General features: G+C 43.4%; 3 non-coding genes and 1 pseudogene across 3 annotated transcripts; 3 read left to right on the top strand and 1 right to left on the bottom strand.

Moving 5' to 3' along the window:
* Positions 1–2,838: 2,838 nt before the first annotated feature.
* Positions 2,839–5,845, top strand: LOC132530938 (apoptosis-enhancing nuclease-like; annotated as a pseudogene).
* A 4,890-nt stretch (positions 5,846–10,735) lies between these two features.
* Positions 10,736–10,817, bottom strand: TRNAL-UAG (transfer RNA leucine (anticodon UAG)). Its single transcript has one exon. It is a non-coding gene; the product is annotated as a tRNA-Leu (tRNA).
* Positions 10,818–25,366: 14,549 nt separating this feature from the next.
* TRNAT-UGU (transfer RNA threonine (anticodon UGU)) lies at positions 25,367–25,439 on the top strand. The gene has a single exon. It is a non-coding gene; the product is annotated as a tRNA-Thr (tRNA).
* Positions 25,440–26,615: 1,176 nt separating this feature from the next.
* Positions 26,616–26,705, top strand: TRNAY-GUA (transfer RNA tyrosine (anticodon GUA)). The gene is given in 2 exon segments: positions 26,616–26,652; positions 26,670–26,705. It is a non-coding gene; the product is annotated as a tRNA-Tyr (tRNA).
* Positions 26,706–27,036: the final 331 nt, after the last annotated feature.

The raw sequence follows: 27,036 nt of genomic DNA, 5'->3' as shown, positions 1-27,036 counted from the left end.
TCAGTTTTCCATTAGAGTTCTGAAAATGCTTATTCATTCAGTTCAGCAGTATAGTCAGTTACCAGAAACCTGAACTTGTCAGAGTCTTTTCCATGAATTCCTTGAAGATGAAACCCTTTTATAGAAAAACGTTTTGGTGATAGAAGTCCTGCAGCTCCACAGAGGCCTGACTGGGGCTTCCGATCCTGACAGCTGTCCCCTCCCACCAGGCAGTTTTTACTATCACAGAATATTCTGTCCACATGCACAGATCACCTTCATTTAATGGCTGACGCCATTTTTCAGAAGATCATTCAGGGCCCTTCAGGTTTTTAACCTGGCACATCACATCCAAAATAATTAAATTCCTAAAGCAGTAGTCCTCAACCCTGGCTGTACAGGAACTTAAAAACATTCTGATGTGGAGGCCACACCCTAGACCAATTACATCAGGATCTCTGTGGGTGGTATCCAAGCATCAGCGTTTTGTAAAGTTTCCCAAGTGCAGCCAACATTTAAAAAAAAAAAAAGTGCAGTGCAGGAGGATATTCCAACAAGCCTGTTCTATTCCTTTTAAGGAAATCTCACTTGTCCTGCCCGTCAAGTCAAAACCTGCTTGGCCCGCAGCTCTTTCTCTGGACACCTCCTGGGACACAGCCAAGAAATGTCATTGCTGGGTTCAATGCTTGGATGGCAGCCGCCAAATGCCCCCTGGCTACTGTTGTCAGATTATGGAAAAGATAGTGTCCTCTACATCTTACCAGTTACTAGACTCTCAATAAAAACAAGGTAAGGTTGTTATAGATTACAACGAGGAACCACATATAAGAAGGGCTCTTCCCCAGTCCCTCTAAATTCCTGTCTTTCGGTCCCGTTCTTTGACACGTCTCAGGATGATCTAGGGCTTCTAACTCCCTTATTCCCACTCACACACTTGAAGTGAGCTCTGGACTTAAAGCCTTAGTACCAGGAACAAATATATCCCCAAAATGACACCTGAGAATAGGTTTTCCGGTTCATGGTTGCGCGGATCCTAAATCGTTCATTTAATCGTCAGAGGCTGTCCTAATCAACATAGTCTAAAAGTACTGGCTTCTCTTTGACCTTTGACACGGCGTATAGAAGAGATGAGACAGAGATGTTGCTCCCGGAGCCATTGCGCTCTTCCCAAAGCTGCTGCCCAGGAACTGGGGAGAATGTTCGGGGGCGGGGAACCTTGGAGGAGGGGCTGGCACCAGTCTCAGAGCCATCTGCACCAACACTGGAGATTTTCTAGGTTAGGAGAGACATAGAGGTTGAAGTGGGTACTGTGCCTCAGCGGTCCCCAACCTTTCTGGCACCAGGGACCGGCTTCGGGAAAGACAATTTTTCCACGGCGGGGGTTTGGGGGACGCTTCAGGCGATAATGGGGATGCACAGATGAAGCTTTCCTCGCCCGCGGTTCACCTCCTGCTGTGCGGCCCGGGTCCTAACAGGCCGCGGACCCGTCTACAGCTGGGGGCTGGGGACCCCTGTTGTACAGGACAAATCACGTGTGAGGGGGTGGCGGCGCGGTGTATCGGGGGCTTTGTCCAGACTTAGCTGCGCAGGCGGCATTCACACAGACTGTGTTCCTGCTTCGTCTGGGGACTTGTCTTCTGGTGTGATAGCCCCCGGAGAGCGAGTTGCAATTACCTGAACCTAGGGACAAGTATCTCCTACTTCTTCCTTCTGCCAGTTTTGTTGGCTGTCGATCAACAAAATGTGTCTCTCTTAGAAGAATACAATAAGGAGACGCTGTAACTCAAAGGTTGGTGCACCAGGCAGGAGCTAAGATGTGAAGTCCCCATGGGGCCCTAGCTGTTGCCCTTTTTATACTCTCCGATGTATTTACCAGACCAAGAAAACTTCACTGGTGAATTTTAACAAACATTTCAGGGAGAAATAATGCCATTTATACACAACTTCTTCCAGAAAAATTAAAGGGGAGGTAATAATTCCCAACTCTTTCTATGAGGCCAGCATGTTTTTGGCATCAAAACCAAAGACACTACATAAAAAAGAAAACTACAGACCAATATGTCTCAAGAACATAGAAGCAAAGGAACTTAGCAATACTTTAGCAAGTTGAATCAATGGTATATAAAATAATAATACATCAAGATTAAAGTAAAGTGGGGGCTTCCCTAGTGGCGCAGTGGTTGAGAGTCTGCCTGCCGATGCAGGGCACAGAGGTTCGTGCCCCGGTCCGGGAAGATCCCACATGTCGCGGAGCAGCTAGGCCTGTGAGCCATGGCCGCTGACCCTGCGCATCCGGAGCCTGTGCTCCGCAATGGGAGAGGCAAAAAAAAAAAAAAAAAAAAAGTAAAGTGAGCTTTATCCCTGAAAAGCAAAGTTGGTTTAATATTCAAAGTCAGTTAATGTAAGTCATCATAGTAACAGATTAAAAAAAGAAAAATCATAGGATCTTACCAAAAGACGCAGACAAAGCATTTGACAAAGTATACATTCATTCTTCACACAAACCCTCAGCAAATAAGGAAAAGAAGGGAACTTCTTCAATATGATAAAGGACATCTATGAAAAACTTCCAACCAACATCAACTTAATGATAAAAGACTGAATGTTTCCCCTGTAAGATAAGAAGCAAACAAGGACATCTGTTTTCATCACTTGTATTCAACATTGTACTAGAGATTTTGCCCAATAAATAAATTAAAAAAAAAATTGAAATAGAAGGCATCCAGCATCTGTATTTAAACAAAGAAGTAAAGCTGAAATTCTTTTCCAAGAAAACATGAAAGCCTGGGGCATGTGGGAGCTGCCTGGCTGCCTGGACAGCACGTAGGAGCGTGAGGGGATTCGCGGAGTTTCAGGGTGCTGCCCCGATGGTAGATTACCTCCCAGGCCTCCCTTTCCCTCAATGGTGAGCTGATTGGGATGGTATGCCGGGAATCTCCTGAGTCTGCCCAGTGTCTGTGCCCTTCCCTGGCCAGCCCGAATGGCAAGATTGTGCTTTGGCGGAAACACAAGAGGAAGAGCAGACAGCACCAGCAGTTCATGGCCCAGAAGGCCTTGCTGCAGGAGCAGGGGCTGCTGAGCACATCCCCAGAGCCGGGGTCCTCCCCGCCACCCACGCTGTTGGAGGCACCACCAGGCAAGGAAGCCACCAGCAGTATGAGGGAGTGTGTCCAAGGGCTGAATCTGGAGGTGCCCCATGCAACAGAAAGCCCACACCCAGGGAATCTGCTGGGCCCTTGCCCAGCAAGTATGTGGCTATCGACTGTGAGATGGTGGGCACAGAACCCCGAACGTGGGTGAGTGAGCTGGCCCGCTGCTCTGTGGAGAGTTAGCACGGCGAGGTCCTCTTCAGCAAGTACGTCTGGACTGAGATGCCCATCATGGACTACTGCAGTCTCTGGAGCGCCATCACTGGGCAGCACGTGTGCAAGGCTATCTCTTTCCAGGTGGCCCAGAAAGAGATCCTGAAGCTCCTGAAGGGCAAGGTGCTGGGAGGCACGTGCTGCACAATGGCTTCCAGGTCTTTCCTCAAGTACGTCTACCCTCGGGGCCAAACTCCAGATACCACTTATGTCTCCAACCTCCTCAGCTAGTCCAGCCTCAACACCCAGACCCAGGTCTCTCTTAAGGACCTGACCCTGCAACTACTGCACAAGAAAATCCAGGTGGGCCAGCAGGGGCACTCCTCAGTGGAAGATGCCAGGACAGCCATGGAGCTCTGTGACTGAGCAGGACCCTATGGGGCCTTCCCGGGACAGGCCCTTCCCCTCATCCTCTGCTTTAGCTCCTCTCTGAAGTACCTAGATAACAGTATTTGATGCACATTTCCAGAGTTGGTTTACAGAAGTGAAAACCCCCACCAAATGGAAGATGTTAACTACTTGATGACCATGAGCACACAGCCCCTGGCCTCCTGGAGCCTAAGGACTGATAGTGTTAACCCCTGTGACACCACCCTGTTACCTCACCATCAGCCAATCAGAGAACTGTGCATGAGCTGATCACATACCCTGCGGACCCCCCCTCCCTCACCTGGCCTTTAAAAATGCTTTGCCGAAACCCTTCGGGGAGCTCAGGGTTTGGGGGCCTGAACCACCTGTCTCCTTGCGTGGCCCTGCAATAAACCCACGCACATATGGTCACCTATCTTTGATAAAGGAGGCAGGAATATACAGTGGAGAAAGGACAGCCTCTTCAATAAGTGGTGCTGGGAAAACTGGACAGGTACATGTAAAAGTATGAGATTAGATCACTCCCTAACACCATACACAAAAATAAGCTCAAAATGGATTAAAGACCTAAATGTAAGGCCAGAAACTATCAAACTCTTCGAGGAAAACATAGGCAGAACACTCTATGACATAAATCACAGCAAGATCCTTTTTGACCCACCTCCTAGGGAAATGGAAATAAAAACAAAAATAAACAAATGGGACCTAATGAAACTGCAAAGATTTTGCACAGCAAAGGAAACCATAAACAAGACCAAAAGACAACCCTCAGAATGGGAGAAAATATTTGCAAATGAAGCAACTGACAAAGGATTAATCTCCAAAATTTACAACCAGCTCATGCAGCTCAATAACAAAAAAACAAACAACCCAATCCAAAAATGGGCAGAAGACCTAAATAGACATTTCTCCAAAGAAGATATACTGACTGCCAACAAACACATGAAAGGATGCTCAACGTCACTAATCATTAGAGAAATGCAAATCAAAACTACAATGAGATATCATCTCACACCAGTCAGAATGGCCATCATCAAAAAATCTAGAAACAATAAATGCTGGAGAGGGTGTGGAGAAAAGGGAACACTCTTGCACTGCTGGTGGGAATGTGAATTGGTTCAGCCACTATGGAGAACAGTATGGAGGTTCCTTAAAAAACTACAAATAGAACTACCATATGATCCAGCAATCCCACTACTGGGCATATACCCTGAGAAAACCATAATTCAAAAAGAGTCATATACTAAAATGTTCATTGCAGCTCTATTTACAATAGCCCGGAGATGGAAACAACCTAAGTGTCCATCATTGGATGAATGGATAAAGAAGATGTGGCACATATATACAATGGAATGTTACTCAGCCATAAAAAGAAACAAAATTGAGCTATTTGTAATGAGGTGGATGGACCTAGAGTCTATCATACAGAGTGAAGTAAGTCAGAAAGAGAAAGACAAATACGTTATGGTAACACATATATATGGAATTTAAGAAAAGAAAAGATGTCATGAAGAACCTAGGAGTAAGACGTACTAGAGAATGGACTTGAGGATATGCGGAGGGGGAAGGGTAAGCTGTGACAAAGTGAGAGAGTGGCATGGACATATATACACTACCAAACGTAAAATAGATAGCTAGTGGGAAGCAACCGCATAGCACAGGGAGATCAGCTCGGTGCTTTGTGACCACCTAGAGGGGTGGGATAGGGAGGGAGGGAGGGAGATGCAAGAGGGAAGAGATATGGGAACATATGTATATGTGTAACTGATTCACTTTGTTATAAAGCAGAAACTAACACACCATTGTAAAGCAATTATACTCCAATAAAGATGTAAAAAAAAATTTTTTTTTTAATTAAGATAAAAAAACCTTTCTCTGCTCCAAACTGTGACGTTTTGGTTTGTTTGGTCTCACTGTTCATCGTTGGGCACAGGAACTTGGGCTAACAGCTCTACCAGCTGGTGGAGGTGCAGTGGGAACAGCAGGAGGCCAGCAGCTTCCGGACCCACCCTGAGGACAAAGAGCCTGAGAGCAGCACGGACATGGAACAGTGTATGGAGGACCAGTACTGGCCTGAGGACCTGGCCCAGGGCACCAGCAGAGGAACGGAGGAGGCGCAAGGCAGAAGGGAGTGAGGAAGGAGAGGCTCCCTTGGGGAGAGGAGACCAGGAGAGTGGCTGGGGCAGGATGCTGCCAGCTGCCCCCAGGGTCTAAAGAGTTGGGACCATCTATCTGTACTCAGCTCCCTCTGCCCACAGCACAGCCCTCTGCGCTCCAGGGCTGTTGACAGCCCTTTCTCCCCAAATCCTGTGGCTTTGCTAACGGCACTTTACAGATATGATGAAAATGTCCCGTGGGCTAGCTGCTAGAGCCAGCAGGAGTAGGGAATGTACCAACAGATGGTCCCAGGCTGTCACTCTAAATGTCTCCCTCCCTGGGGAGGTGGGTAGGGGTGGCAATATCTAAGAGTCTTCTTATCTCCACTCAGTGACCTGGGGTAAAGTTCTCATCCTGTTGTCGCCGTCTGCCTCTTCCTTCAGAGTCATTTTCCAGAGAATAAATATGCTCTGAAGCTATAGAGTTAAGGCCACTCAAGGGTCATTTTATCCCTTTCTCTCAGAACTGGAACTCTGACTGTAGCCATTGTAGGAACTGCTAGGCTACAATGGAATAGCAGAGCCTACAGGCTCATGGGAAGCTGGATCCTCCCATGATGCCACCAGAAGTCACCAGGCCCTATTCTGGGAGGATTGAGAGCAGATAAGCTTTGGGTGGAGACTGGCATATTTATTTTGACCTGAATCAGGCATTCCTCCTGCGCACCCAGCACTAGGCTCTCTTAAGCAAACGCCTGAGAAACAAGACAGCAATTTGAATTCTGGGACCCCTGTGCAGAATTGCCCACGATGACCTTTGCTTATTGAAAGCAAGGCCACAGGTCTGTAGGGGAGCAGAGTGCCCGTCTACTGGGGCTGGGCCAGGCATTAACAGCTGTGCAGTTTTGCCTGCACTCAGGTGGGTGCCCCCAATCACTGCAGTGGCTGGGTTTTCTCCAAATTTCTAAAAGTGTTCTCTGTCAGAATTCATCCCCTACCCCTCTTTCCTAAGGGGCAGTTTTGGGGTATGAGGTAACGAAGAGCTCAGGTCACACAGAACCTGAGCCCCATCTTAAGAGCTCTGAGACTTAGGCAAGTATGTGACTTCATTCTTGAGTCTCTTCCCTCATCTGTAAAGTGGGGATAATGACACAACGACCTCACGAGGCTGTTTCGAAGATGAAGTACTAAGTGCTTGGCACAGTGCCTGGTACATAGTGAGCCGAGGGTGAAACCGAGTGAGGCCCTGTGGGGCTCCCGGGCACGGAGGCCTTTTTCATCCCCTGTTTCTTGTAGGCAAGACTCCAGCCTCCAGGACCTTCCCTGAGTTCCAAAGGGCAGATTCAAACAGTTGCTAATTAACTGTTGCCAGGAAACCACCTGAAGCCAGATTAAAGGACCAGAGGAGCTCATCGAGATTAGGGGACCGACCACCTGAGACAAGATGAAGGGAGCGCAGGCCCTGCTCACCCCTGACCTTGTCAGAGACCCCACCCTTGAACAGTTGCTGTAAAACTTCTCCTCCAATCCTCCCGGGTTAGGACACATAGTTTTCAAGGACAGGAGCCCACTGTGTCCCCCTTTGCCTGGCAAAGTGATAAAGCTATCCTTCTCTACTTCACCCAATACTCTGTCTCCAAGATTTGATTCGGCACCGGTGTACAGAGGCCGAGTTTTCGGTAGCAAGGTCAGTGAGAGCAGCTGTTTTTTCTTTAAGGATTAGTGTTGGACTCTTCTGGATAACACCTGAACTTGCCCTCGGGTTGTGTGGCTTTGGCCTAGACAGAACTCTTCTAGCATGTGGGGCACGGACCTCTGAGGACAACGTGCGGGGTTCCGGGCTCTCACTGTTCCTGTGCTGCATGGATTTCCAGTCAGTCTGAGCAAAGCGGCAGGGCCAGGAAGGGAGAGACACTACTGAAGGCGCACACCTGCGAACTCAGGACCACAGTTCTGGGAGCTGGCTGAGTCACTGACCGCTGCTGGCCTGGCTCCAGGACTTTGTTCTATATTCCTTGAAAATCTGTAGCTGACAGCACACTCACAGCTGAGCAGTAGCTTCAGTTCTTTCCTCTACGGGTTGATGGAGGATGGAGCTGTTAGCAGTGGGGAAATGTACTGGGTTTAAAATGTTCTGGAATAAAATTCAATTGGAAAAGTGAAAAAAAGACATGAAAGCCTATGTAAAAATCCTATGGGATCTACAGAAAGCTATAACTACTAATTGAATCTAGAAAAGCTGTAGAATACAAGATTAATATTGAAATTAATTGTATATATTACTGTTTATACTATATATACATATATAGAGAGTGTATACCATATATATGTGTGTGTGTATATATATATATATACACACACACATATATATATAGTATCTAGCAATGAACAATCAGAAATCAATTTTGGGGCTTCCCTGGTGGCACAATGGTTACATAATCCACCTGCCAAGGCAGGGGACATGGGTCCAAATCCTGATCCATGAAGATCCCACATGCTGTGGAAAACTAAGCCCGTGTGCCACAACTACTGAGCCTGCGGTCTAGAGCCCGCAAGCCACTACTACTGAGCCTGCGTGCCACAACTACTGAAATCCGTGTGTCTAGAGCTCATGCTCCACAACAAGAGAAGCCACCACAATGAGAAGTCCGCACACTGCAAAGAAGAGTAGCCCCTACTCGCCACAACTAGAGAAAACCCACACGCAGCAACAAAGACCCAACACAGCCAAAAATAAGTAAATAAAATAAATAAATTTATTTTTTTAAAAAAGAAATCGATTTTGGATTCTTTTAAAAAGCAATCCAGGGGCTTCCCCGGTGGCGCAGTGGTTGAGAGTCCGCCTGCCGATGCAGGGGACACGGGTTCGTGCCCCGGTCCGGGAAGGTCCCACATGCCATGGAGCGGCTGCGCCTGTGAGCCATGGGCGCTGAGCCTGCGCGTCCGGAGCCTGTGGTCTGCAACGGGAGAGGCCACAGCAGTAAGAGGCCCGCGTACCACAAAAAAAAAAAAAAAAAAGCAATCCAATTTACTATAGTATCATTAAATATGAAATACTTAGCATTAAAACGTGTACACTTGTACACTGAAAAAAAAATGCTGAGAGAAATGAAAGAAAACCTAAATACAAGGAGAAACATTTTGTGTTTGTGAATGAGAAGACAATACTGTTAAGATATCAATTATCCCTAAATTGATTTATGGTTTCAATGTAATCCAAATCAAAATAACAACAGGTTTTTTTCCCAGAAAATGACCAGCTGATTCCAAAATTCATATGAAAATCCAAAGACGTAGCATGCTCCAGACAACAAAAGAAAAACAAAGTTGGAGGACTCACTGCGCCTGGCCTCAAGACTTAGAAATCTGCTACAATCAAGACTGTAGTATTGGCATTAAGATACAAAAATAGATCTATGGAACAGGAGTGCAGAGGTAGAACCACACATGTATTATCAACTAATTTTTGACAAAATTTCAAAGGCAAGTCAGTAGAGAAAAGTAGTCTTTTCAACAAATGATGCTTTAAAAGAACCCACAATTTTGATCCCTACTTCACACTGAATGAAAACTTAACTCAAAATGGATGAAAAATCAAAACTATACAATATTTAGAATAAAATCTTTGTCAACGTGTGTTGGGGGAAGATTTCTTAGATGCAACATTAAAGCATGACCCATCAAAGAAAAATTAAGTACAGTGATTAATTGTACTTCCTAAAATTAAGAACCCCTGCCCTTCAAAAGACACTGTGAAGAGATTGAGAAGACAAACCAAACACTGGGAGATAATACTGTAGTTGCACCCTCAGGTCTTTAGGGAGGATTTTGCCTCGTAGGGGACATTTGACAATGTCTGGAGACATTTTCGTTTGTCAAAACTGGGACAGTACTACTGGTGTCTAGTGGGTAAAGGCCAGGGATGCTGCTAGACATTCTATAATACATATGACAGGCCCCCACTACAAAGAATTATCCAAAATGTCACTATGGTAGAGGCTGACTAATAAGTCACAAGGACAAATTTATCTCTTGCCTCCTTTAGGGCGTGGGCCAGTCAGGACTATCACCACCTACTGAAATGAACCGATGACTCCTTCTCAAAGGCTTGAGGAAGGGACAATGCCTGGATTCACACCTGGGGGCAATGACTGCCAAACCGTGCCCAGTGCACCCTTTGGGTACCAAAGGCAGTGCACATGGGGCAGGAAAGTCATTGTCCAAAGGTCAGAAAGTGAGAATTTTCTCTAAAGAGCTCAAATTCTGACTTTGAACCCATCCTAGGATACCTTGCGGGCTGGGGGTGGGGCGGGCGGTCAGGGTACTCTTCCTTGGCTGGCTCAAGCCTGGGAATTGAATCACTTCCCTGAGCTGGTGAGCAGTTGCCTCCCTCGATGATTCGCTTTATGCTTAACCCATCGTCCTTTACTGGCTTGACTTTACCACCTTTACCTGGAGGGAGAGACGGAAAGAGAAAGGGTGGGTGGGTGAGTGGGGGGTGCTGTTGTAGCGGGGAGACCAGTGGAAAAATAGAGAACATCCCGTAGGAAACTATAGGGGTTCCAGAGGCAGTCAGCAGCAGAAACTGCACAGGGACACTTTGCATCTGCCCGAATTTTGCCGTGTTAACACTTAAGAGAAAATGATGAGACAAAGTCTTACTTCGCTCCCCGCTCCCCTCCGTGCCCCACCCCGGAGTCTGCAGAGTCTTACTCTCCAATTCAGCCTGCAGGGAGGGCGGCTGTCGTTTAGATTGGATCGGTTCCTGCTCCCGGGAGCCTAACCCCACTCCACCCCGCCGGTTTCAAGGCTCTCCACCTCTCCTCAACTTGAACGCCCCAGCTTAAATGCAACACCTTTGGCAAGTCCTTATCCGCTCCTGTAGTGAGGACACGGGCAGTGATCGCTTGTGATTAAGAAAGAAAACCTTGGCAGCGGTGGGATTCGAACCCACGCCTCCAGAGAGACTGGAGCCTAAATCCAGCGCCTTAGACCGCTCGGCCACGCTACCAAGCGTATACCGTATAATTCTGTACACTTACTAGTTATACATTTCTGCCCTTTTTTTTTCCCGCGTTGTTCTCAACTCCCTGACCCGAAACCATGATTCTAGGTATCACCAAGGGACACTAAGAAAGTTCTTCTCAGCTCTACTAGGACTCGAACCTGCATTCACCCAACCCAAACAGCTCTTCTCACTCCAGGAGCTAAAAGAGAAAGACCTTCAAAACCAAGTATCCCCTCCCAAAGCACAGCACTTGGGATCTAGAATGTAACATCTTTGCGAAGGCGGGTCACGTCAGCTTCCGCCTGGCGTCCAGTAAGCGCTCAAAAACTGTTGAAGGACGAATGAACTCCTTGATTTAGACTCCAGATCACTTGGGGATCGCGGTGGTGGAATAACAAAGAGCAAACTGTCTTTCCCTGTCACCACCCCGCGCGCCGCGACTTCAATTCTTTGCTAAATTTTGACTTTGATACTTTTCGGTTCTGAAGCCGGGAGAGAAGTCTCCAGAAGTCATGCACAGTGCGTGCGTTAAACGACTGGGGAAAAAAAAAAAGCTTGTTTCCTAGTTCCCTTTTTCTTCTCTTGGCCGAAAGCGCAAATAGCCGACGCCGATCAATGCCCGCTCCCTAGTGCCAGCCCAAGCAGAGTCTGCAGTCTTCCTCCCCAGTTCAGCCTGCGGGAAGGGAGGCTGTTTTTTAGGTCGGATCGGTTCCTGCTTCCCGGGAGCCTCTAGTCCCTTTTGTATCTCTGTGTCTCCCATTTCTGCGTCTCCCAGAGAGGTCCTGTTTCCCCTGCGCAGTTGTAGCCCTGTGGAGGCTATTACTACTGGCGACTGCGGAAGGAGACGGACTGAGACGTCCTTCCATAGGGACTGAGGCCGGATTCTGAGCCCAGACTGGTACTCAAGGTGCCCAGGATTCCTGACAACTCTCACGCTCCCGCTCCTCATCCTACCTAGAAGCCCAAGGCTGCCGGCCTCCGGAGGGGAGCCTGGGAACGGGGCCAGAATAGGCGAGAGAATTACACTGTCACGCCTCATGACACGGAGAAGAGGAGCCACACATCAGTTCTCCAAATGTTTGAGCATCTGTCTAGGATCCACCAAACTTGAGTTTCCATGTTCCCTATGTGAAAAGGAATTCTTGCTGCTTTTAATTACAACGAAGTGGAAGTTACAGAAGACCACGATGCTATGTCTCTTTTGCTACTTTGTGTCAGTAGCTGAGAATTATTTCACAACTACTGCCTAGACTTGGGGGTGGGGGGGCGGGCAATAAAAACCATTGCAGCAGAGATCGGTTTTGTATTTTGGAATTCTAACAGGTGACTGAGCAAAAGGCTGGGCAATGGGATTGGGGGATGCTTGGGCCAATTTTCTGCCTTCTAAGGGTAGAAATTGTGGTTCCCTGGTGATATCTGATCACATCCTTCATTTGATAAAATTAAAGCTATTTGGGGGGCAAATTCCACCAAGAGCCTTAAACGGGGAGGTTGTATATGCTCTGTGCTTCCCTCTCTCTTGCAAATATGCAGTCTATGTCAGAGAAGAAGCACCCAGACCTGGCTTACTTCCTTAAGAATAGACAATTGTCATTGTTTCTTAATTCCCCCAAGAGAAGGGAAAATTAATCCCTTCCCTTGGTGGTGTTGAAGGTTCCCAGGACACATAAAGGGGATTTTCCCAGAGCCTCCAGTAAAATTCTATGGTCTTTGTTTTGGGTGGAATTGTGTCCCTCCAGAAGGATATATAGAAGTCCTAATTCCCAGTGCCCCAATATGTGACCTTATTTGGAAATAAGGTATTTACAGAAGTAATCAAATTAAAATGAGGTCATTAGTGTGGGCTCTAATCCAATACGACTGGTGTCTTTATAAAAAGGGGGAAATTTGGGCATAGAGATAGAGATCTCTTCCTGAAATCCCATAAATTTCAACATAAAAGTGAAGGGAACAGGGATTGCAGGAAGACTGCTAACTCAGATTCTCTGTGGGATCTCTGTAAAAGAACCTCAACGTAGTTTCAAGGGTAACAGAGGTAGACATATTGGGGCTGGAGCTCCCTGCTGGTGTGGAAAGAGATCACTGGAGAGGGGCATCTCACCAGTGGTAGAGCAGTGGCCCTCAAATGTTAGCATGCATCACAATCACCTGGAGGGCTTATTAAAAAGACAGATTGCTAGACTCAACTCTTGGAATTTCTGATTTAGAAGACCAAGGGCCTAAGAATTTATATTTCTAACAGGTTGTGAGGTGCTGCTGTTGCTACTGATCCAGGGACCATGCTTCGAAAACCACTGCAGCAGAGATCAGTTTTTTATTTTGGAATTGTAACAGAAATGAGGAAGGCAAGCTGAAGGAGTCAAAGATGTGCAGACTTCTTGAAAGCAGTGTGCAGGGAAGAGATGTATGCTCAATATGGTGGCAGTGGGGGAAAAATGAGAGGCCTTGGATATAAATGAGAGGGAAAAGCCTGGCAAAATAGTAAAGACTACTGTTAAGGACAAGGATAAGGTCCTTCCAATACTGGTGAACAGTACCGGTCACTTTATGACCCTTAAGACATGAATAGGGCTTCCCTGGTGGCGCAGTGGTTGAGAGTACGCCTGCCGATGCAGGGGACACGGGTTCGTTCCCCTGTCTGGAAAGATCCCACGTGCCGCGGAGCGGCTGGGCCCGTGAGCCATGGCCGCTGAGCCTGTGCGTCCGGAGCCTGTGCTCCGCAACGGGAGAGGCCACAACAGTGAGAGGCCCGTGTACCGCAAAAAAAAAAGGCATGAATAGAATGTGGACCCAAGGATGCCCAGGACAAGAAATGCTAAAGGTCTCAGATGAACTACGCAAAAGTGGAATCAAACGGTGCTATCTTCTGAAGTCTCTGGCCACGTGTATTTGTCTTACTGGGCATGGCATAAAGACAGATGAGCGTGCAGGAGAAACTAGGAGAAATGTTTGCACCCTTACCCTCTCCTAGGCCACATGGAAAACTTTGCACATATCCAAATTAATCAACTGAGGTCACCCTGGAAACTTGATACCACAGGTCTTTCTCATCTGTGAAAGAACTTTAGAGACTTGAAGCCTAGGAAGTCTGAGGTCCATGAACAATGCACCTGCAAGATCTCGGCCTAAGAAAATGGAATCTCATCTACCCTTGATCTTCTATGTCCAAGTGTATTTTTTATCATGTCCATTTTACGGACTTAGACAAGGTAGAGTTCACATCCTTGTCAGTAGTGTGCAAAATACTTGCATTCTCCTTTGAACCTTAGAGACCTAAGGATGTCTACCAGGATATGCATCCTACAGTCCTTCATTCTATCAACTGAGTGATTGAAGTATGTGTCGACTGAAAAAACATGTATAATGTGAGAGTTGTGAGTGAGTTTTATTGGGGGCAAAATGAGGACTATAGCCTGGGAGACAGCATCTCAGACAGCTCTGAGGAACAGCTCTGAAGAGGTAGGAAGGAACTCAGTATTGTATGTGATTTTAGTGAAGGGGGTACATGCAGTCAAGCACACATTTTGGCAAGGAGCAGATGTCTCTGTTAATGATTTTAGTGCTTTTCTAGATGTAAGAAGATGCAAGAATTTGGGCTCATAAAATCTTCTCCTGAAAGTATCTAACTATCTGAAAGGTCTGTTTTGCCAGTTTTTCCCAGAGCACACATTGCCTCATTCCTGATCTCCACCCTGAACCCCTTTCAGGGTGTGTTGAAGGTCAGGGACTGCAGTGGCTAGTGACTTAATCCTTGCAGAGGCAGATGGCAAATGCCAGTTTGTAGTTGGCATATGCATAGTAAACGTTAGTCAAAGTTCCTTTTTGTTAGGAATCTATCCAGTTACCTCCCAGTACCAGATATTGGTTACTGTGTTCATAAAACCTTCGAAGTCCTCACTGAATATTTTGTCTACTTGTTTAATACTTACTGAGAGAGGATTGTTCAAATATCCAATGATGATTGTGTATTTTTCTATTTCTTCTCTCAGTTATGTCAACTTTTGTTTCTTACCTTTGAAGACATGTTATTAGATACATAAAAATTCAAGGATATTATGGAGAGTTTAAATAGAATTTCTTTTCAGGGCAGTTTTAAGTTCACAGAAAAATTGAGTAGAAAGTGCATAGAGTTCCCATATACCTCCTGCCCTCACACATGCACAGACTCCTCCATCTTCAGCATCCCACACTGGAGTGGTACAGAATGGTACATATGTTACAATCAATGAATCACACTGATACATCATTATCACCCCCAAACCACAGTTTACAATAGGCATCACCCTTGGTGTTACAAATTCTATGGATTCTAACAAATGTATGACATGTATCTACTGTATCAAATAGAATAGTTTCACTGCCCTAAAAATCCTCTGTGCTCTGCCTATTCACCCCTCCCTCACCCCAACCCCTGGCAACCAGTGATCTTTTTGTTTCGTTCATAGTTTTGCCTTTTTCAGAGCATCAAATAGTTGGAATCATACAATATGTAACATTTCAGAAGGGCTTCTTTCATTTAGTAATATGCATTTCAGTTTTTTGTCTTAGTCAGCTCAGGCTACCATACAAAATACCATAGACTGGGTGACTTGAACAACAGAAATATATTTACTTACAGTTCTGGAGGCTGGAAGTCCAGGATCAGGGTGCTAGGATTGTCGAATTCTGATGTAAGCTATCGTCTGGCTTGCAGGCAAGCACTCTGTCCTCACATGGCAGAGAAGGAGAGAGAAAGAGAAAGCAAGCCCTCTGATATCTCTTCTTATAAGGACACTGCTCCCAGCTTGAGGGCCCCATCCTGATGGCCCCATCTAACCCTACTTACCCCCAAAAGACCATCTCCAAATACCATCACATTGGGGGTTAGGGCTTCAACATATGAATCTGGCGGAAACGTAGTTATTCAGTCCATAACAGTTCTTACATTTCTTTTCATGGCTTGTTAGCTCATGCTATAGGTCTCAGTGCTGAATAATAGTCCATTGTATGGATGTACCACAAGGAATATTGTATATAATTGACACTTTTATAATAAAATATTCCTCAATATCTCATATAGTACTTCTCACCTTAAAGAATCTGTTGTCTGATATTGATATAACTACATCATTCTTTTTCCTTTAAAGAGTTTTCAATGGTATGTCTTTTCCATTTTTTTCCTTCCAGCCTATCTGTATGATGGAAGAAAGTTTCATATATTTGAATTCATAAACTCAAACTTTTCATAAATTTCCATATATAAATGTTTAAAACATTTGCATCATCACAAGTCATTCTGGCTTATACACAATTTGGCTTGAACTTTACACTAACTAGAACAGCTTGTCTTATGACCTGTCAAACATGCATTGTACATCTGCTTTAGCCATTAAAGAAAATAATGTATTGTAAAATCAAAATGGAATGACTGTGGTTTAGGTTTCCTCTTGTAACTATGCAAATATTTTGGACCCCAGCCAATCCTTGCTTAACAAACACCCTTACTTCTTGCCAGCTCCATACCTAAATCTTGACAAGCAACTTACATAACTTTGCACTTTTTGCCTATGTAAGCCTCCATTTTATAGGTTGGTGGAACACAGTTCAATTGCTTCTTGAATCTGTGTCTCCTAGGGTACAGTCCTTGGTTTGGAACAAATAAAACTCTTTTCTCTTTCTATTGTTCATTGTTTATTGATTATTTCTGTCAACACTTGTCTTTACATTTAAAATGTGTTTTCTATAAACAGCATAGAGTTAGGTCTCATTTCTACTCAATCTAACAATTTTTGCTTTTAACTACAATATTTGTAACATTTACATTAATTGTAATTTCTGATACAGAAGAGATTGAGTCTACCAATTGCTATTTGCTTTCTATTATTCCCATCAACACTTAAAAAAATAACTCTATTGAGGTATGATTTACATACCTTAAATTCATCTTTGTAAGTGTATAATTCAATGATTATTTTGGTAAATTTATCAAGTTGTACCACCATCACAATAATCAAGGTTTAAAACATTTGTGTCATCACAGTAAGATCCCTCTTATCTGTTCTTTGTTTCTTTATTCCTTGTTAACCGAGAAATCCAGGAACAGAGACCTGGTTGAGACAGAAAATAAATGCTTTTATTTGGGGTTTGTTAGGACTGCAGCCCAGGAAGCATAAATTCAAGGAAGCACTTGAATTGTGTTCCATTGCATTACAAAATGAGGGAAGCTTACAACAGCAAAAAACTGTGCGGTTACATAAATTATTTGTCAAGAATTAGAAGTAAGCATGCTTATTAAGCAAGGATTGATTGGGATTTGAAATGATAACATAGTTGTGACATGGGTGGGGGACATTTTGAAACTACAAGGTTGTAGCTAGCAGCGGCTAGCAGATATATATATATATTTTTTATTGGAGTATAATTGCTTTACAATGTTGTGTTAGTTTCTGCTGTACAATTAAGTGAATCAGCTATATGTATACATATAACCCCTGCCGCTTGGACCTCCCCCCTCTTCCCACCCATCTAGGTCATCACAGAGCACCGAGCTGAACTCCTTGTGCTATACAGCAGGTTCCCACTAGCTATCTACTTTACACATGGTAGTGTATTTATGTCAAACCTAATCTCCCAATTCATCCCACTCTCCCCTTCCCCCTCGTGTTCACACATCCATTCTCTAGGTCTGCATCTCTATTCTTGCCCTGCAAATAGGTTCATCTGTACCATTTTTCTAGATTCCACATATATGAGTTAAATCGACAGATGAATGGATAAAGAAGATGTGGTATATATAAATATATACATATACATATAATGGAATATTACTCAGCCATAACAAGGAACAAAACTGGGTCATTTGTAGAGATGTGGATGCACCTAGAGTCTGTCATACAGAGTGAAGTAAGTCAGAAAGAGAAAAACAAATACCGTGCCAGATGTTGTTTTGAAAATGACTGGTAATGTCCTTGAAGTTCAGAAAATTCAAGTTCTCAGTGATTTGGGAACGTTTCTGAAACCACATCCACAATGGGTACCTGGCTCCATTTTGGATGTCTGAAACATAGTTACTCCATTTTGATTTTTTAAATAATCTTAAATAAATCATCATCGTCCTTTTCTGACTTTCTTTGTATTAAACAAGCACTTTTATCATTCCATTTATCTCCTCCATTTTGTTTTACTTTTAGTTATCATTCTTTAAGTTCTTAACCTTAAATTTACTAAATGCATCATTTTTATTAGTCTACCTGAAATTAACATTTTAATCATATCCCAGACAATGCAGAAAACTTACAATGCAAGAAACGTATTGCAGATGGCAGAATTTCCTTCTTTTTAAAGGTTGAATATTACTTTATTGTATATATGTATACCATATTTTCTCTATCCATTCATCCATCAACATTTAGATTGTTTCCATATCTTGGCTACTGTGAATAATTCTGCAATAAACATAGGAGTTCAGATGTCTGTTTGAGATACTGATCTCATTTCCTTGGGATATAAACCCAGAAGTGGAATTACAGGATCATAAGGTAGTTATATTTTTAATGTTTTTTAGTATCCTCCATACTCTTTCCATAATAGCTCTACCAATTAACATTCCAACCAAAGTGCACAATGGTTTTCTTTTGTCCACATCCTCACCAACAGTTGCTATCTTTTGTCTTTTTGATAAAATCCATTATAGCAGGTGTGAGGTGATATCTCATTGTGGTTTTGATTTGCATTACCTTGATGATTAGTAATGTTAGTACCTTTTCCTATATCTGTTGGACATTTGTATGCCTTGTTTTAAGAACTGTCTACTCAGGTCCTTTACCCATTTCTTAATTGGTCATTTGTTTTTTTGCTATTGAGTTATATGATTTTTTAAAAAATATATTTTAGGTATTAATCCCTTATCAGATATATGGTTTGCTAATGTTTTCCCCTATTTGGTAGAAAATATTCACTCTATTGATTGTTTCATTTGATGAACAGAAACTTTTTAGTCTGACATAATCCCACTTGTCTATTTTTGCTTTTGTTGCCTGTGGTTTTGGTGTCATTATCAGAAAATCATTGCTTAAACCAATGTTGAGAAGTTTTTCCCCTATGTTTTCTTCTAGTAGTTTTATAGTTTTAGGTCTAACACTTAAGTCTCTAATTCATTTTGAGTTGATTTCTATATAAGATATGAGATAATGGTCCAATTTTATTCTTTTGCATGTGGATATCCAATTTTCCCAACACCATTTCTTAAAGAGGCTATCCTTTCCCTATTGTGTGTTCTTGGCACCCTTGCCAAAGATCAGTTGAATATATATATGAAAACTTATTTCTGGGCTCTATATTATGTTCCTTTGATCTATGTCTATTTTATGGTAGTATGTTACTATTTTAATTACTGTAGCTTTGTAATACATTTTGAAATCAGAAAGTATGATGTCTCCAACTTTGTTTTTCTTGCTTAAGATTGCTTTGGCTAGTCAAGTGTTCAAAGAAGACAAAGAGATCAAAGAGAATAAATCCAGTCCTTGTAAGAACTGTAAATAAACACTGATATTTACTAAAAAAAAAAAAATTGCTTTGGCTCATCAGTGACTTTTGTGGTCCCATATGAATTTTAGGATTGTTTTCTATTTTTGTAGAGAATGCAATTGGGATTTTGATAAAGATTGCACTGAATCTGTAGATCACTTTGTGTAGTTTGGATATTTTAACGCTATTAATTCTTCCAATCCATGAACACAAAACACTTTCCACTGAACAGATGTTTAGAAAACAAAGGTTGTCCTGTTGCATAAGATAAGTTTCTTAAGTGGGGCTTCTCTCACTAGAAAGTGTGTCTGCTTGAGGGTCTGAAATCATGAATTGGCCTGAAAAAGGAGGTCAGAGATTTTTCAGAGGAAATCTGCCCCAGCAGGGCTAAACGCACATGCCATGTTAAACTGTTTCTACCCAGTGTTTTTTTATGAACATTATCTTAGAGATTCTCAGTCTCAGTAGGTAACCATATGTTTATTCTTAGGTAACTTCTCCTTTTTCTGTAAGGATACTCTGTGTGTGTTGGGTGGGTGAGACATTCATCTCTGTGCTGGTGTCAGGTACACCATTCAGTGACCACATAAATATGAGAACTGGCACCTGAATTCAGACTAGTTTCCTGGAATTTATGCTTAAATTGGGTGACAGCTAGAAGTCCCTTAGAGATTTTCAGTGCTTGTTTTACCAAGAATTTCAGGAAGAGGAAACTATAAGAGTCTGTTGTATTCTAGATTTCTGAGGGTAATAATTTCCTTCACTCTCTGCACATATCTGTGTATTTGTTTGCTCTCCATTTCTAGTATTTATTAATGCCCTGGTATGTGCTGGTGGTCACTTTGCTAGGTATTTTGGAGACCCAGAAGTATAATCCATACAACCTTCCCCTAAAGGAGCTGTATAATGTATAAACTGCAGATGATGTACTAATACACACAATTCTAAAAGCAAAACAAAGCCATCTAAAGCCAAAGTGCAGTACAGTCTCCTTCCCTTTTTCTTTTCCATCTCATTCAGTTCTTTCTTTGTATCTTTTGTAGCATTTTCCAAAAGATGGACATAGAAATAGACAGAAAACCACAACTCAGAAGTAATTCTGGAAGATTAAAAAAATTAAAATGTGCATCCTTTTGACAATATTTCATATAAGATGAAGAAATATGGGACGGAAGACAATAATTTCATGATTGACTGAGTGTAGTTGAATGGGTAATGTCAGTCTGGATGCTTACTTCTGAGTGCTGGGGGACACTTCCATTACATGTGTCCTATTCAAAATCTTGAGAGAGGGAGTGTAGAGGAAGGAATAGCAAGGACAAAAAATGGTTCATGGGTTTCAGAGGGGAAAAGAGATGAAATCTATTTGGTAAAAAGCAAAGGCATTGTGAATTAGAACATTGAGATGGTTTTTCCAGGATAAGTAGTGTTTGCTAAGTATGGAGAAATGGGAAATCATTCTAGTTGAAGAAATAATAAGCAAATGATCACAACTGGAAAAGGTGTGAGTTATATCTGGGGAATTATAAGTGGGCCAAGTTGACTGGAGCAAAGATCTGTACAGGGCAACCTGTTGCCAATATATAACGGCCATTTGATAAATGTTGATCCAAATATTGGAAGATAAAAGCAGTGAGGTAGAGAGACACATACTAACACCTTCAGTGTTAGTTAGGAGTCTTTTAAGTTGAAGATAATTTTTGCTAAAACAAAAAGGGAGGATTTCTTTAAGAATTCAGGGAAGTCTCATAGATTCCAAGTGGGAATACAGTGAGGCCTCTGAAGTGGGCCATAGCTAGGGACTTAGAAGGTATCCAGGCTTCCTTTCTCACTGTCACCACTCTCTTTTTTGTTCTTTGGCATTCTCTCCCTTATGCTCTTTCTATAGTAACGCTTTCTCTGCTTCTCAGCCCATGTGGTAGAATATGATTGATTTTATAACTCCTACCACTCTAATTTCCTTTCTAGTAATTGTGGGCTAATTAATTTGTACCAACCTCCTTGAGGAAAAATGATAAAAATATTGGATAAGATTTTACCAAATCTTCGTAAAAGCATCAAAGTACTGATATGATAACAAGCAACTAATAGGTCAGAATCTAAAGGAAAGATGGAATCTGAGAGCATTAACCTTTGTAGCTCTTAAGACATTTGCTAATTACTGCAAAATTGGGCTATAGTTTTGGCAGCATCTTTGGGTGGGAGAAAAAAGAGGGACAGATGTCAAGATCCAGCTCCCACCAAAAGTGGAAATTCTAGGAAGGCAATCTGCCAAATATTAAGTTGGAACCCCAAAGAGATATTCTCACAAGATAAGGATGAACAAGAAGTTAACCTTCCACTTAATTGTTGTGGAGCTCAGCAGAAATCATCTAAGCTTAGCAAGAGAAAACAGAAAGGATGAGCTGTCAGCTTTTCCTCGTCTTTTCCTGGTGATCACAGGTCTGATTTGCAGCTTGGGCTTACATCATCTTGGAGGCCCAGGGAATGCCTGGCCATGAACTTTTTTCAGGGTCCTCTTGGGCTGATAATGGTCCAGGTACATGTGAGAAACAAAAGCCATATATATATATATTTTCCAGGAAGACAGCTTCAACTTGACCTCAAAAATTCACTGTGTATAATTTTGCAAAGATATTGAGCAGTACACATTCAAAGATGACCAGTTACACATGGAAACAATGTGACATGAGTACGAATCAACTAAAGCAACAGATAGCATAATATAGGATTATCAGTTATAGATATTAAAAATTATAATTACTATGTTTAAAGAGATTTTTTTTAAGTGGCAGGTATCTGTGAGGAATGGGAAATCACAAAATTTGGCTTAGTAGTTTTGAAAAAGAAGCAAATAGAACTTCTAGAATTGAAAATTACAATTTATAATTACAGTTTACTCAGTGGGTAGCTTTAACAGCTGATTAAACACAGCTGTAGAGAAAATTAGTGGATTATGAGTAAGAACATGTAATCCACAATGCAACTTGGAGAGAAAGAAAGACAGAAAATACAGAAGAGAGGTTAAAAGAAATGGAGGACAGGGTGTGAAGGTCTAATATATGTTTAATTCCAGTTTCATGAATGGAGAAGAAAAAACAGAGAAAAACAACATTTAAAAAGATAATGGCATGAAGCAACCGACAAAGGATTAATCTCCAAAATTTACAAGCAGCTCATGCAGCTCAATAACAAAAAAACAAACAACCCAATCCAAAAATGGGCAGAAGACCTAAATAGACATTTCTCCAAAGAAGATATACAGACTGCCAACAAACACATGAAAGGATGCTCAACATCATTAATCATTAGAGAAATGCAAATCAAAACTACAATGAGATATCATCTCACACCAGTCAGAATGGCCATCATCAAAAAATCTAGAAACAATAAATGCTGGAGAGGGTGTGGAGAAAAGGGAACACTCTTGCACTGCTGGTGGGAATGTGAATTGGTTCAGCCACTATGGAGAACAGTATGGAGGTTCCTTAAAAAACTACAAATAGAACTACCATATGACCCAGCAATCCCACTACTGGGCATATACCCTGAGAAAACCAAAATTCAAAAAGAGTCATGTACCAAAATGTTCATTGCAGCTCTATTTACAATAGCCCGGAGATGGAAACAACCTAAGTGCCCATCATCGGATGAATGGATAAAGAAGATGTGGCACATATATACAATGGAATATTACTCGGCCATAAAAAGAAACGAAATTGAGCTATTTGTAATGAGGTGGATAGACCTAGAGTCTGTCATACAGAGTGAAGTAAGTCAGAAAGAAAAAGACAAATACCGTATGCTAACACATATATATGGAATTTAAGAAAAAAAAATGTCATGAAGAACCTAGGGGTAAGGCAGGAATAAAGACGCAGACCTCCTAGAGAACGGACTTGAGGTTATGGGGAGGGGGAAGGGTGAGCTGTGACAGGGCGAGAGAGAGTCATGGGCATATACACACTAACAAACGTAGTAAGGTAGATAGCTAGTGGGAAGTAGCCGCATGGCACAGGGATATTGGCTCGGTGCTTTGTGACAGCCTGGAGGGGTGGGATAGGGAGGGTGGGAGGGAGGGAGACGCAAGAGGGAAGACATATGGGAACATATGTTTATGTATGACTGATTCACTTTGTTATAAAGCAGAAACTAACACACCATTGTAAAGCAATTATACCCCAATAAAGATGTTAAAAAAAATGAATGATACAAATAAAAGTAATCAGAAAGTTAAAAAAAAAAAAGATAATGGCTAAGAATTTTCCAGAACAGAAGAAAGACAGCAATCTATAGATTTAAGAAATCTATAGTGTTAGTATGTGGCTGTCTACCCAAGAATCTGACACCTTCACCATTCGAAAAGTATGCGATTTCCCTGTGGGATTATTTACTCCTGGTTTACACTTCTAAACTGAAATCTTCCCTGGATGCATCTGATTGGTAGACCTAGGTAACATGCTCACTCTCAGCTGCCAGATGGGAAAGCAACTTTTCTAGGACAGACTTACTTATAATATGTCCAATTACAAAAAGTAAGGAAAATGTTTTAAAAGTGTTGGACACTCACTAGTATGACAAACGCCTGCAACAGGGCTATTCAGAAAGCTCAGGTTCAGGTGTCTGCTGTTTTCTCTTTGTACTCTCTTCTTTCAAGAGCACATAACTCTTAGAGGCTCTGACTCAATAAATGACTTAGGTAATTTGATCTAACCTTGACCTATCAATCTACAGAACTCTAGATAGAAGAGTATTCTGGCTATCATAAACTCCTATATCCTCCAACCACACCTCAGATTCAGCCTACCTGAATCTGAGCACTTCTCCCCCCTCTGCCTTCTCGAGATACACATCTCTCCCTTAGATTTTTTTTCAGTATCATCTTGTTTCTTCAAGGTATGATTTTTGAGAATCCTCCCTGACTCTTTCCTCTTTGTTGTCTCATTTCTTCTTCATTCATATCTAACTTCAGCAGAATCTCCCTTGCCTGTGTCTCTCTCATTCATTCCTTCCTTTCCAGTCCTGTAACTATTACTCTCCTGCATTTTATGTTTGAGGATCTGCACCATGGCCAATCTCTGGTGTCCCCTTGACTCTGGTTTCTCTTCCCTTCAATTCATTCTGCATCTCCAAGCCTTGTGAGTTTCCATGTTCAATTTGTAAAATGGTGTAACTTCATTCCAGAAATTTCACAGTCTCCTGCTAACTTGTCTTACATTCCCTCACTTCCACCAGGGCCGGCATCTGCCCCAGTGTCTGCCTTGGCCCTTTAAATGCCTAGGTCTTTCTCTCCAACTTTGCTCATAAATTTTTCTCTACCAGGGATCACACCGCCCCCAAACTTGTATGTCTTAACCTTTCTTCAAAGCGCAGCTCGAGTCCCATCCCCTCCTGCAGGCCTGCCTCTGTGATGGCTCACTCTGTAGTTTTGTGAACCTTGACACTGTCCACCGCCCCTCACACCGGGCACAGCTACTTTTTGTTGTTCTCTTTCATGAAAACTAACTTTCTTTTATACCACAAGACTATGCCAGTGACTTCAAAGTAAAGACCATATCTGGATGCCTCGTTCCTAAGTGCAGAGCCTAACACAGAATTGGAGCTCAGTGTTTATTGAATGAAGGGAAGAATTAAACAGAGAATTAATGAATGCCTGCTCTGGCGCTGCTACTCGAGCTGTAAAGAGGTCCCTAGTCTAATGAACTTGAGGCAGGCCGATCGGTGGATGTCCAAATCAAGGAGAAAACCAAGTGCGGATGTCTGGGTTTCATGTGAGATATCTTAATTTTCACAATCTGCAGAGGGCAGAGAGGGGGAAAGCTTTCATTGCATCAGACTGTGTTGGGTTGGGCAGATTTCTGCAATTTAAAATAGTGGTAGGTCCTGTCACCGCCCCCCATATTGCTCTGTCCCCAGTAAGAGTCTACAAACTGAGTTCCAGTAGTTGGGAAATAGATCGAAACGACGTTCAGGTTTTGGTCGCCCGCTACCTACAGACACTCTAATAAAGGCCCAGCTGGGAAAGAGAAATAAGCGTTATACGAGAGGGCCCTATAGCTCAGGGGTTAGAGCACTGGTCTTGTAAACCAGGGGTCGCGAGTTCAAATCTCGCTGGGGCCTCGTGTGTATTTATTATTTTCAAATCTTCCTCACCAGCCACTCGCCTCTCTCTCGTTACTTTAACCCCTGCGAAAATTCAGCTCATATCTTCTCGCCAGTGTTCAGATGTGCCAAATAAACACCCGAGCGGAACCGCTTCCTCTCAGTTTCCAGTGCTAATGCGCAAGTGCTGCTTCGCTGCCTAGATTGTGGCGGAGTCCATTACTAACTGCGGGGAGCGCTGCCAGCCTCCGCGGACGACCTGGCTGTGCGGACCTGCAGCAAGAGCCCTGAGGGCGGCCGGAGCCGGAGCGGGGCCTAAGGGCTGTGGGGAAAGAGTTGGGATCGAGCCCTCAGCACCCGCTCTGGGCAGATTTAGAGCCCAGAGCAAGGTCCCCTCCCCACAGGGGAAGAGCCGGCGTCAGCTGTCCTGATTTGGGGGTCCGACAAGTTTTCATGTTTCAGTGGATTTTCGAACATTTAAGTATCTCAGCGGGAAAATTAGCGTCGGGACTTGGGTCACTAAATTTGTTATTGACTCAAAGAAACTGTGGCTTCCTCTTTGAAAAACCTTAAAATAGTTTCTCCAAGTCAATTCTCATAGCAGCATTGGGTTTAGCCATATATATTATATACCCCTCCCTCCCCTACTCTGTGGACGTGTAAGCGGAAGAGAGAAGCAGCTCGCATGTGCAAACGCTCCTGGATTTGGAGGCGAGCGCAGGAAGTGTGGAAAAGAAAGGCCCAGGCCAGAGCTCCGAGGCCCGCCCTTCTCTCTGGCTCGCAGTTGCGCGATCAGAATTGTATGTTCCACCACCTCAGCCCTTAGTTCTCCGATGCCCGGGTGTCCTCTCCCACTTTAGACACACATCATGCCAGGGAGGCCCCGGGCAGCGCACTACGTGAAGAGAACAGCCCGGGGGCGAGCAGATCGCCACGGTCCGGGGCGGCCTCGGGATGCACAGGCTCTAGGTGTGCCGGTGAAGAGCCCACTCTCTGGTCCTGCTTGGAAGCCCGTACATGAAGCAAGAGAATCCAGTTCTAGAGGGGTTGTCTGCAGAATCGCGGATGTAGGACTTTCTCCTAAGCTGGCTGCTAAGTGCTGTCCATGCACCGGCAACTAGTGGGCCATTATGCACGAACCTCTGCTTATCAATATCCTCAATATAGAATAGTAGGAACACAATTTTTATATTTCCTTCGATAGCGCAGCTGGTAGAGCGGAGGACTGTAGTGTAAAACAATATGGTTATCCTTAGGTCGCTGGTTCAACTCCGGCTCGAAGGAAGAGTTGATGTTTTGGGGGTTGCAACCACCCATCGAGCGAGACGTTGCTCTCCTGTTTCTTACGTCGTTTTCCCTCTTCTGGGGTCATTTTCTCCAGACCTTACCCCGTTCCAAAGATAAACTCAGCATGGTTGTATGAACTTCGAGAATCACCTCTTGAAAAGTTGGACTTGTTGGGCACGGTTCTCAGTTAAAAAGGGAGTGTGCACTAACTCTTCAAACCAACTAAGGAAGTTCTGGGTTGGATGTTCTAGCTGAACTTAGGTTGCTGCCTGAGGTCCAAAGTTTGGAGATCCAAGACCACTCGCTGGTACAGAATATATATCCGGCG

Source organism: Lagenorhynchus albirostris, chromosome 1 (genome assembly GCF_949774975.1).
Source record: "Lagenorhynchus albirostris chromosome 1, mLagAlb1.1, whole genome shotgun sequence".
Taxonomy (NCBI): Eukaryota; Metazoa; Chordata; class Mammalia; order Artiodactyla; family Delphinidae; genus Lagenorhynchus; species Lagenorhynchus albirostris.
Note: the sequence above shows the minus strand (reverse complement) of the source record. Positions and strands in the feature narration are given on the sequence as shown.